This window comes from Bufo bufo, chromosome 4 (genome assembly GCF_905171765.1).
Source record: "Bufo bufo chromosome 4, aBufBuf1.1, whole genome shotgun sequence".
Classification (NCBI taxonomy): Eukaryota; Metazoa; Chordata; class Amphibia; order Anura; family Bufonidae; genus Bufo; species Bufo bufo.
Window position 1 is genome coordinate 47,606,664 of NC_053392.1, and position 12,166 is coordinate 47,618,829.

The window sequence follows — 12,166 nt, forward strand, 5'->3', positions numbered from 1 at the left end:
ATCTCAGGGAATACTCTAAGCAGGAATCAGCTTATCACAGTGTGAATCCTGGGGCCTGTGTGACTCCATATCTATGGCTAATCCTGAATAACTTCCCCTTTAAATACTAGAGTCTACTTATGGCTACAAGCAGCTGCTGGAGGCGTATTTAAGGCACAATTTGTTCAAGAATATTACCTACAGTAATATATTAAAGGAGAACTCAGAGCAAAACTGATGTTATGTGTAGTGCAGGGGCGGAGCATAAAAGGAATTCAGATGACACCAAATAGGGTTATGTACCGCCCCTGAGGAACTATGCTGTGGAAATATCAGCTCTGCTCTGAGTTGAGATTGCATAAACAGCAATAAGGGTGTGCGCCAAGCTAGAGGGGGCAATTGCTACTGAGGGGCAATTAAAACAGGAAACACCTCAGCTAGTTGACTGTACAGTAGAAAACATTACGACTTAGCCACCAGTTAAATGATGATTACCCTGTTAACCATCATAGACCAGAAGTATGATGTATGTGGATGATGTAGAGGGGGAATTATTTGTATAGTAGTATTCAGTTGGCAATATATAGCAGTATTATTTGTGCATTATATGGCAGTATTGTGTTTGCAATATATAGCAGTATTACTTGTTCTTTGTGTGGTAGTATTTTCTGAGTACTGTATGTCAGTACTGAAGGTATAATGTGTGTATTGTATTGCAATATCATGAGAAGACTATGTAGTGGAATTATTTGCATATTCTATAGTAGCACTATGTGGGTACTGTATGGGAGTATTATTTGTGCATAAAGTTGGGAATTAGGTGACTACTGTATTTCACTATTATTTATGCATTCTATGGTAGAACAGTTCTGCAGGTACTGTAATGGGAGTATTATTTACGTATAGCATTATATATTACATGGAGGTTGTATGGGAGTATTATTTGTACATTATATGGTAGTATTAAGTGGGTACTGTATGGCAGTATTATTTTTTGTAAAGAATTGGGTATTAGTTGATTGTTATACTTAAGTATTATGTATGAACTGCATAGTAATATGCAGTTACTCTTTGGGAGTATTATTTGTGCATATAATTATATATCACATGGGTATTGTACAGGAGTATTATTTGTGCATTTGTATGTTAGTATTATGTGGGTACTCTTTGGAAGTATATTTTGTGCATAACATTATGTATTATATGGGTACTGTATAGTGGTACTGTAGGTATTATTTGGGTATTGTATTGTAAGATCATGAGGTGTCTGTATATATGTATTATTTTTACATTGTATAGTTGCACTATGTGGGTATTGTATAGGAGTATAATTTATCCATATTATTGGGTATTAGCTGAGTGCTATGTTTCAGGATTTATGCATTGTATGGTAGTATTATGCACGTACTGTATGGAAGTATAATTTGTGCATAGCATGTTGCATTACATGGATACTGTATGGAAGCATTATTTGTGAATTGCATGGTAGTATTATGTGAGCACTGTATGGAAGTGTTATTTTTTGCATAGCATTATGTATTATATAAATAGTGTATTGGAGTATTATTTGTGCAAAGAATTGAGTATTATATGGGTACTATATGGCAGTGTTATATGGGTACTATGTGTTATATGGGTATTATATGGGTACTGTATGGGACTATTATTTGTGCATACTATTGGTTAATTGTATTGCAATATCATGAGGTGACTGTATAGGGGCATTATTTTTCCACTGTACAGTAGCACTGTGTGGGTAGTATAAGTATATGGAGCAGGGGTGTTGCTAGGCTAAAACATTCGGGGCCTGGGCCCCTGATGTTTTGTCCCAGGCTCCGAATGTACTGCCTGCCAGATAGATACAACTGTATTGCAGTCCTAAGGACGGCAATACAATTGAATCTAATGCCCTGCAAGAGCTGGAGGACCTGTGATGACATCACAGTCCATTTGATCAGTTCTTAATGCAGAAGCTGAAAAGGACCTGCGATGATGTCACCATCATGTGACCAGTGCAGGAGAGGATGGCTCAGCAGTGAAGAGAAGTCCTGGGAAGAAGCTGTGGTGAGGTCTGTACATGAGGAGAGGTAAGTGAAGGGGTAGATTACTCAGTGTGAGAGGCAGAGTAATGTTGGGAGTTGTAGTTATTTAACTGTGATTGTATGTTAGGGCTGACGGGAGGAAAGTTATTTACATAGGACAGTGGATGGAGTGATGTTATTTACATGGGACTGAAAGTTGAGGGGGGTTATGTTATTTACATGGGAATGCATGTTGGAGGTGGCTGTGGGAGGGAGTGATATTATTTATATGGGACTGAATGTTGAGGGCTTATGCTATTTACATGGGACTGCATGTTGGAGGTGGCTGGGGAGGGGGTGATTTTATTTACATGGGACTGTATGTTGAAGGTGTCTGGGGGGTGATGTTAGTTACTTTGGACTGAATATTGAGGGGGTGATGTTATTTACATGGGACTGTATGTTGGAGGGGGCAGGAGAGATGGTGTAATGTTATTTACATAGGACTGTATTTTGGAGGGGGCTGTAGATAGAGAGGGATGTTATTTACATGGGACTGTATATTGGAGGGGACAGGAGAGATGTGTGATATTATTTACATGGGACTCTATGGTGGAGGGGCTAAGGAATTATAATTTCTGTGCGTTTGGTCGACTCTGAGAATTGGGCCATATGCATTGGGACTTGGGCCCCAGATCTTTTGAGAGTACAGTATATGTGAATGGGATAAATACATACAGCGTAAATACCGTAAGTTGGCAGGAGATTCTATACATCCGGAATATTTCCAAGTCTGCAGTGTGTTTGCAGCAGTTTTTAGTTATCTCAATGCAGTAAGTTAAATCTGTGGTCAAATCATTGCAGACAGAAGGATTTCTAGACTGGTCCAATCATATGTTATATTTACTGTGTGTCTAAAGCATCGACTTTACACCAAGTGCTATACAGTATTTGGTAGTACACAGTAGTGAGTGCAGCTCTGAAGTATACACGATATAACTCTGGATCAGTACAGGATAAGTAATGTATGTACACAGTGACTGCACCAGCAGAATAGTGAGTGCAGCTCTGGAGTATAATACAGGATGTAACTCAGGATCAGTACAGGATAAGTAATGTATGTACACAGTGACTGCACCAGCAGAATAGTGAGTGCAGCTCTGGAGTATAATACAGGATGTAACTCAGGATCAGTACAGGATAAGTAATGTAATGTATGTACACAGTGACTCCACCAGCAGAATAGTGAGTGCAGCTGTGGAGTATAATACAGGATGTAACTCAGGATCAGTACAGGATAAGTAATGTAATGTATGTACACAGTGACTCCACCAGCAGAATAGTGAGTGCAGCTCTGGAGTATAATACAGGATGTAACTCAGGATCAATACAGGATAACTAATGTATGTACACAGACTGCACCAGCAGAATAGTGAGTACAGCTCTGGAGTATAATACAGGATGTAACTCAGGATCAGTACAGGATAAGTAATGTATGTACACAGTGACTGCACCAGCAGAATAGTGAGTGCAGCTCTGCAGTATTATACAGGATGTAACTCAGGATCAGTACAGGATAAGTAATGTAATGTAAGTACACAGTGACTGCACCAGCAGAATAGTGAGTGCAGCTCTGGAGTATAATACAGGATATAACTCAGGATCAGTACAGGATAAGTAATGTAATGTATGTACACAGTGACTGCACCAGCAGAATATTGAGTACAGCTCTGGAGTATAATACAGGATATAACTCAGGATCAGTACAGGATAAGTAATGTAATGTATGTACATAGTGACTCCACCAGCAGAATAGTGAGGACAGCTCTGGAGTATAATACCGAATGTAACTCAGGATTAGTACAAGATAAGTAATGTAATGTATGTACACAGTGACTCCACCAGCAGAATAGTGAGTGCAGCTCTGGAGTATAATGCAGGATGTAACTCAGGATCAGTACAGGATAAGTAATGTAATGTATGTACACAGTGACTGCACCAGCAGAATAGTGAGTGCAGCTCTGGAGTATAATACAGGATGTAACTCGGGATCAGTACAGGATAAGTAATGTAATGTATGTACACAGTGACTGCACCAGCAGAATAGTGAGTGCAGCTCTGGAGTATAATACAGGATGTAACTCAGGATCAGTACAGGATAAGTAATGTAATGTATGTACACAGTGACTCCACCAGCAGAATAGTGAGTGCAGCTGTGGAGTTTAATACAGGATGTAACTCAGGATCAGTACAGGATAAGTAATGTAATGTATGTACACAGTGACTGCACCAGCAGAATAGTGAGTGCAGCTCTGGAGTATAATACAGGATGTAACAGTACAGGATAAGTAATGTAATGTATGTACACAGTGACTCCACCAGCAGAATAGTGAGTGCAGCTCTGGAGTATAATACAGGATGTAACTCAGGATCAGTACAGGATAAGTAATGTATGTACACAGTGACTGCACCAGCAGAATAGTGAGTGCAGCTCTGCAGTATTATACAGGATGTAACTCAGGATCAGTACAGGATAAGTAATGTAATGTAAGTACACAGTGACTGCACCAGCAGAATAGTGAGTGCAGCTCTGGAGTATAATACAGGATATAACTCAGGATCAGTATAGGATAAGTAATGTAATGTATGTACACAGTGACTGCACCAGCAGAATAGTGAGTGCAGCTCTGGAGTATAATACAGGATGTAACTCAGGATCAGTACAGGATAAGTAATGTAATGTATGTACACAGTGACTCCACCAGCAGAATAGTGAGTGCAGCTCTGGAGTATAATACAGGATGTAACTCAGGATCAGTACAGGATAAGTAATGTAATGTATGTACACAGTGACTCCACCAGCAGAATAGTGAGTGCAGCTCTGGGGTATAATACAGGATGTAACTCAGGATCAGTACAGGATAAGTAATGTAATGTATGTACACAGTGACTCCACCAGCAGAATAGTGAGTGCAGCCCTGGAGTATAATACAGGATGCAACTCAGGATCAGTACAGGATAAGTAATGTATGTACACAGTGACTGCACCAGCAGAATAGTGAGTGCAGCTCTGGGGTATAATACAGGATGTAACTCAGGATCAGTACAGGATAAGTAATGTATGTACACAGTGACTGCTCCAGCAGAATTGTCAGTGCATCACAAGTGTGGTGTGTATGTATGTATAAAAACAAATTTTGTGAAGGTTTATTGACATTTCTCATAAGGATATAAAATGCTTCAGGTCAGGGTTATACAATGGAGTTTTTAATATTCAGGGACTACCCCTTTATGGACTAATGCCCATATTCTAGTCTAACATCATTCCCTCTCCATCTATAGGAAAATAATGCAAGGAGTGGAATCCCAGAGGAAAGGCAAGACAGGTCTGCAACAGGTTAACCCTGAAGCACTGATATCTCACAGGGAGGACAGTACACCTCATACAACAGTGTTACAGGACGGTGTTATCTCTCACACCTCTGTACACTATATACATTTCTGCGGAGGGTCCCGGCATCGCAGCCATCTAAGATAAAGCAGTCATCGTGGGGGCAGGGAGTTTTCTGGACTCATTCCTGGACTGAAGTGGATGATAACAGGAAACAATAGCTCGCACAAAATTAAATGCAGACAAGATAATCTTTAGGTTTCCTGACTGCCTAGAAATCTGACAAGACTGTGCAAGAAATACAGTAGCGAGGACTTTGACAACTTATTTCCCACACTCTTAATGAATGGGCAGGCGGCATGAAAACCGCCAAAGTGGACCCCCGTCTTCCCAATCACACCCTGTTTCTGGGTAGAGGACAGCTATATAGATTTCTTAGAAAACTAAACTTTCATTTTTGGATGGAATTCTCAAAACAATATAGAAATCGATGTAAAAGCATGATTAAACCTCCCATTAGAAGAGCTGGACCACTGCTGCCCCAGAACATCTTGAGCTATAAAATTGCCCCCCTTAACTACATCAGCTGATCATCAAATGAATGACTAAACCAAGATGTTCTGCAGCAGCAGTGACCAGGCACTGCATACGATGCAGGAGTGAGTGACATGAGCACAACAAGTGTCTTGGAGCAGAGATGCTGTCTTCGTCTGATGTAACACTAGTATCAAGGAAAAGGAAGACAATAACAATAAGCAGCCGGGGTAACACACAGAGAGTGCAGACAGGGGTACAATACCTTCCCGCAGTACCGCCAGAGTTCGGGCTGAGCCTCCTGGGGCCGTCAGACTGGATAAAGCGGCGAGGCTGAATGTTCAGCCAGAAGCAGATCACAAACAGGGTGTGTTTATGAGAAGTGAGACAGAAGAGGAGGCGGGAGGAGGATCACATCACCAACAGATCTAGTGCAACACTATCCACAACTTCCTCACCGCATTACTACACTGCTACATCCAGCCAAGCACTGTACACAACTACTATAGTGTGTCACATCACCAGCAGATCTAGTACAACACTATCCACAACTTCCTCACCGCATCACTACACTGCTACATCCAGCCAAGCACTGTACACAACTACAATAGTGTATCACATCACCAGCAGAACCAGTGCAACACTATCCACAACTTCCTCACCGCATCACAACACTGCTACATCCAGCCGAACACTGTACACAACTAATATAGTGTATCACATCACCAGCAGATCTAGTGCAACACTATCCACAACTTCCTCACCACATCACTACACTGCTACATCCAGCCAAGCACTGTACACAACTACTATAGTGTATCACATTACCAGCAGATCCAGTACACACTATCCACAACTTCCTCACCGCATCACTACACTTCTACATCCAGCCAAGCACTGTACACAACTACTATAGTGTATCACATCACCAGCAGAACCAGTGCAACACTATCCACAACTTCCTCACCGCATCACTACACTGCTACATCCAGCCGAGCACTGTACACAACTACTATAGTGTGTCACATCACCAGCAGATCCAGTGCAACACTATCCACAACTTCCTCACCACATCACTACACTGCTACATACAGCCGAGCACTGTACACGACTACTATAGTGTATCACATCACCAGCAGATCTAGTGCAACACTATCCACAACTTCCTCACCGCATTACTACACTTCTACATCCAGCCGAGCACTGTACACAACTACTATAGTGTATCACATCACCAGCAGATCTAGTGCAACACTATCCACAACTTCCTCACCGCATCACTACACTGCTACATCCAGCCGAGCACTGTACACAACTACTATAGTGTATCACATCACCAGCAGATCCAGTACACACTATCCACAACTTCCTCACCACATCACTACACTGCTACATCCAGCCGAGCACTGTACACAACTACTATAGTGTATCACATCACTAGCAGAACCAGTGCAACACTATCCACAACTTCCTCACCGCATCACTACACTGCTACATCCAGCCGAGCACTGTACACGACTACTATAGTGTATCACATCACCAGCAGATCCAGTACAACACTATCCACAACTTCCTCACCGCATCACAACACTGCTACATCCAGCCGAGCACTGTACACAACTACAATAGTGTATCACATCACCAGCAGATCCAGTACAACACTATCCACAACTTCCACACCGCATCACTACACTGCTACATCCAGCCGAGCACTGTACACGACTACTATAGTGTATCACATCACCAGCAGATCCAGTACAACACTATCCACAACTTCCACACCGCATCACTACACTGCTACATCCAGCCGAGCACTGTACACAACTACTATAGTGTATCACATTACCAGCAGATCCAGTACAACACTATCCACAACTTCCACACCGCATCACTACACTGCTACATCCAGCCGAGCACTGTACACGACTACTATAGTGTATCACATCACCAGCAGATCCAGTACAACACTATCCACAACTTCCACACCGCATCACTACACTGCTACATCCAGCCGAGCACTGTACACGACTACTATAGTGTGTCACATCACCAGCAGATCTAGTGCAACACTATCCACAACTTCCTCACCGCATCACTACACTGCTACATACAGCCGAGCACTGTACACGACTACTATAGTGTATCACATCACCAGCAGATCTAGTGCAACACTATCCACAACTTCCTCACCACATCACTACACTGCTACATCCAGCCGAACACTGTACACAACTAATATAGTGTATCACATCACCAGCAGATCCAGTGCAACACTATCCACAACTTCCACACCGCATCACTACACTGCTAGATCCAGCCGAGCACTGTACACAACTACTATAGTGTATCACATCACCAGCAGATCCAGTACAACACTATCCACAACTTCCACACCGCATCACTACACTGCTACATCCAGCCGAGCACTGTACACGACTACTATAGTGTATCACATCACCAGCAGATCTAGTGCAACACTATCCACAACTTCCTCACCGCATCACTACACTGCTACATCCAGCCGAGCACTGTACACGACTACTATAGTGTATCACATCACCAGCAGATCCAGTGCAACACTATCCACAACTTCCTCACCGCATTACAACACTGCTACATCCAGCCGAGCACTGTACACAACTACTATAGTGTATCACATCACCAGCAGATCCAGTACAACACTATCCACAACTTCCACACCGCATCACTACACTGCTACATCCAGCCGAGCACTGTACACGACTACTATAGTGTATCACATCACCAGCAGATCTAGTGCAACACTATCCACAACTTCCTCACCGCATCACTACACTGCTACATACAGCCGAGCACTGTACACGACTAATATAGTGTATCACATCACCAGCAGATCTAGTGCAACACTATCCACAACTTCCTCACCACATCACTACACTGCTACATCCAGCCGAGCACTGTACACAACTACTATAGTGTATCACATCACCAGCAGATCCAGTGCAACACTATCCACAACTTCCTCACCGCATCACTACACTGCTACATCCAGCCGAGCACTGTACACAACTACTATAGTGTATCACATCACCAGCAGATCTAGTACAACACTATCCACAACTTCCTCACCGCATCACTACACTGCTACATCCAGCCGAGCACTGTACACAACTACTATAGTGTGTCACATCACCAGCAGATCTAGTGCAACACTATCCACAACTTCCTCACCACATCACAACACTGCTACATCCAGCCGAGCACTGTACACAACTACTATAGTGTATCACATCACCAGCAGATCTAGTGCAACACTATCCACAACTTCCTCACCGCATTACTACACTGCTACATCCAGCCAAGCACTGTACACAACTACTATAGTGTATCACATCACAAGCAGATCCAGTGCAACACTATCCACAACTTCCTCACCACATCACTACACTGCTACATCCAGCCGAACACTGTACACAACTAATATAGTGTATCACATCACCAGCAGATCTAGTGCAACACTATCCACAACTTCCTCACCGCATTACAACACTGCTACATCCAGCCGAGCACTGTACACGACTACTATAGTGTATCACATCACCAGCAGATCCAGTACAACACTATCCACAACTTCCTCACCGCATCACTACACTGCTACATCCAGCCGAACACTGTACACAACTAATATAGTGTATCACATCACCACAGTGTAACACAATATACAGCCACCATAGTGTGATACATCTCTACGGTTTAACACAATATACAATTACCATACTGTAACATAACATTGCTAGATACAATGTAACATAATGTATAACACCCTAATTGAATCTCATCACTGCCAGATACAGTGTAACACAATCCACAATGTTCTCACTACATCATAACACTGCTACATACACTGTACCCAACTACTATAGTATATCACATCACAACCATATACAGTGTAACACAATACATAAATCTGCGACTGTAATACATCACAACCAGATACAGTATAATACAATATACTGTAATACTACTGAACTGTAATAACACTACCAGATACAGTGTAACATAATATACAACCTCCCCACAGCATCACAGCACTGCTAAATAACACTGCTAGATACAGTCGAGCTGTATATATATAAGTATTATACTGTAACTTATCGCTGCCAGATACAAAATTATAAAATAGAAAAGTCCACATCTGTATCACACCACTACCATACATGTGTAACACAATAAGTACATTTACAACTGTAACACATCACAACCAGATGCAATGAACCCAATAAGCAACTCCTTACCTGTATAAGGTGACAACTAGAGATAAGCAAATGTCTTGAAATAAGAGAGGAACAACTGTGTCACTGGTTCGCCTTTTAAGCAGACTTTAAAGTATAACTTGGCTAATAGCTAAGTCAGCATCTCATCTTCAAATAGCTCTTTCCAAATGATTACTCTTTATCAGAGCAGAGACATTTTGTTTAACTAGCTGAGAGGCCTTTGTCAGGATCTTAGGGAGGTACTCATTCTCATTATGGAGAGAACCTAGTATGAATGGGGAGTATTGTAGGCCAAGTAATACTGCTCTGGGTTTCCTGGAAAAAAAAATAGATGCAAACTAGTTGGCATCCTCTACTGGCATCTGGAGAAAATTAGCTTTTTTTCCCCCCTCTTTCACACTCATGGTATAGTTCAGACAGAGAACAGTCTGCCAGAGCTTTCTGGATCTAGCAATGCCCACCTGCCCCTTTGAATATATTGGGGTCCGGTGGAGATAAATATGCTGGACAAAAACCACTTCCTTCCAAAGAAATAAAGGAAAGCTAAGCCTCTCTGATGCCAGCAGAAGTAAGATATTCTAATTTGAATATATGTTTTTTCAGAAACCTAGGGCAGTGTTGCCTGGCCTACAAAATTCCTCACACATACTAGGCTTGCTCCATAATAGAAAGAGTACCCTGAGACCCCGACTAAGGCCTTTCAGCTAGCTAAGCCAAGTTTCTCTGCTCTAATAAATGGTAGTTACCTGGAAAGAGCTACTTGCAGATGAGATGCTAATTTAGCTATTAGCCAAGTCTGCTTTGAGGCCTGTTTAAAAGGCTAAGCATTGCTTTTGGATAGACTGTTGTATTTACTTACCTGTGCTCCTTCTTCTGCCTGTTGTCTGAATTCTGACCTAGTTCTGTCTGCCATTATCCTGAGTCTGTTCTGTGGATTTGCATGTACTCTGTCTGCCTGATTTCAGTCTGGTTCTGTCTATGTTTTGTCTTGGATCCGCATGGATTTGGCCTGCCTGACCTCAACCTGGTTCTGTGCTTTGCCCTGGAGTCTCTGACCTCTGTGTGTCAGCTGCCAACTACTATTTCAAGAGGTAGCGGCCCGGTGACTCCCCTGCAGCAAAGACCAGGTCCCTGTATAGGGGTAAAGGGTTGAAACCACAGGACTGCCAGAATAATGCCCTCAGGACTAGCCCAAAATCAAACCGGTTAGTTGGCACAGTGGTTCCACAACCATTGTCCGTAACAGAGAACCAATCCTATTTTATAGTGCTAGTATGAGAATGTCCTGGTCTATCCACAAGATAGGTGATTAGTGTCTGATCACTGGGGGTCCCACCACTGGAACCCCCACCCAACACAAGAGAGGGGGTTCCCTTTTTTCCCTTGTTTCAATGCGCACCCGCTCCTTTCAAAGTATAGCAGAACAATGTAGTTGACTTTCTCCATCAGTCACATAGCTACTGAATGGTGCGTTAGCGTTCATGCGCTACTGCTACTCCATACAAATGAGGGACCCTTCTTTTAATTATAGTTGCATGTTTAAAGAGGTTTTCCTAAGATCAAAACCTATCACTTAGTGTTTTATCGCTGGGACTCCCATTGATCATGAAGAGGGGGTCCCATGCGCCGCTGTATTCAATAGCTATGGGATTGATGGAGGTAGCCAAGTGCATTGCTTGGCCATCTTCTACAGTCCCATAGGTCTTGAATGGAGTGACACCCTCTCTGTGCAAATGGGGAGAATGGACCACCCATTCACGTGATCGTCGAGAACCTTCAGCTTTCAGATACTTATCACATTTCCTAATCTTGGGACAACCCTTTTGGAAATACAGATGTTATTAAATGAAGCCCATTTTTTAAGTCCTGGCCCTTTAAGTCCAGGTTTCCTTTAGAGAGTGTGGTTTACGTCCTACCCCGGGGCTTCCTCTTTATTTTTCACTCTCCATAGAGTTACTATGCAAATGTTTCTTCGAAATAAAAAGAGA

The 12,166-nt window shown here is 42.5% G+C and overlaps 1 protein-coding gene across 1 annotated transcript in view; it reads right to left on the bottom strand.

Moving 5' to 3' along the window:
- The window catches only part of PAQR8 (progestin and adipoQ receptor family member 8), a 56,003-nt gene extending 49,712 nt beyond the window's left edge, over nt 1-6,291 (bottom strand). The window contains exon 1 of the mRNA XM_040427202.1: nt 6,191-6,291. The gene's annotated coding sequence lies outside the window, so the exon portion shown is untranslated. The remainder of the gene's footprint in view (nt 1-6,190) is intronic.
- Nucleotides 6,292-12,166: the final 5,875 nt, after the last annotated feature.